We start from the raw sequence: 393 nt of genomic DNA, 5'->3' as shown, positions 1-393 counted from the left end.
CATGGAGAGTCCACACACCTGACAGGCAGTAGTCTGCTCTGATACCACTTGTCACCTCCCAAAAGAGCCCTTATGGGTGGTGGGCAGCCCAGGATTTAAATACTGCTTTTCGGCCCTACACCTAGCCAATGTGGGACTATTTGTCCGTGACAATAGGGTATGGATGGACATGTGTCTTTGATTTAACCTCTTCATTATCTCTTCCAATGATTAAAATTAAAATTTTTACCCTTGAGATAAATATCAAGGTTAACCATGGGTTAATGGCTGGCTTGGGACTCAACCCTAGGGTCTAAGGCGAGTCATGGCAAGGTTCATTTGACCATACCAAGCTTAATTGGTTTGGATTTGGTCATAAGTCCAAAATGGTGTTCATGACCAAATCTTGTGTTT

Source organism: Phalaenopsis equestris, unplaced genomic scaffold (assembly GCF_001263595.1).
Source record: "Phalaenopsis equestris unplaced genomic scaffold, ASM126359v1 Scaffold000250, whole genome shotgun sequence".
NCBI classification, from domain to species: domain Eukaryota; kingdom Viridiplantae; phylum Streptophyta; class Magnoliopsida; order Asparagales; family Orchidaceae; genus Phalaenopsis; species Phalaenopsis equestris.
Note: the sequence above shows the minus strand (reverse complement) of the source record.